The sequence below is a fragment of the Panthera leo genome, chromosome A2 (assembly GCF_018350215.1).
Source record: "Panthera leo isolate Ple1 chromosome A2, P.leo_Ple1_pat1.1, whole genome shotgun sequence".
NCBI lineage: Eukaryota > Metazoa > Chordata > Mammalia > Carnivora > Felidae > Panthera > Panthera leo.
The window spans coordinates 99412357-99412969 of NC_056680.1; the positions used below are offsets into that span (position 1 = coordinate 99412357).

Genomic DNA, 613 nt, shown 5'->3' on the forward strand with positions numbered 1-613 from the left:
GTCCTACCTGGCTTGTAAAGTTTTATAAATATCTTTTAAACCTGATGCTGGTTGTATTAATCTGATTCTCAATACTTTTTCTGAATAAACAAAACTTTTCCCTGCATGATCACACATTTAAGTATTTGTTGCTTGCAGATAGATACAGAGAAACCAAGCATGGATGTGTATCAGACAATTCCACAGTGGAGCTGTGCATCTCTGGGTGGCTGTGTAAGCTGCAAGAAAAGTCCCTCCCTGGGCACTGGCTGTGCACCAGAGGTGGCCATCCGGGCAAGGTCAATCTGAAGAGGATGTGAACACCAGCAGCTGCTCGATGGGTTTAAACCACCACTCATCTGCCTCCAGCTCTTCTACCAAACCAGCTAATTTTTTCATCTGAGCAACTTGCTGATCATCTTTCACCTGTTTAAGCACAGATGTCACTTGGTAACTGAAAACAGATTTTGCAGAGGAATCTCTCAGAGCCATCTTCTAACATCTCTCCAGCTCCCTTGGGGTAGGTGAAAAGGGCTTTCCGTGGTGGGGCAAGGTCTGAGACACTGACACCAGATCCAGTGACAGAACTTCCAACGACCCCAGCAGCTGAGGAGGATGATGAAGAGGCAGCCAT

General features: G+C 46.0%; 1 pseudogene; it reads right to left on the reverse strand.

Annotated features, from left to right (window-relative positions):
- Nucleotides 1-279: 279 nt before the first annotated feature.
- LOC122213176 lies at nucleotides 280-613 on the reverse strand (annotated as a pseudogene).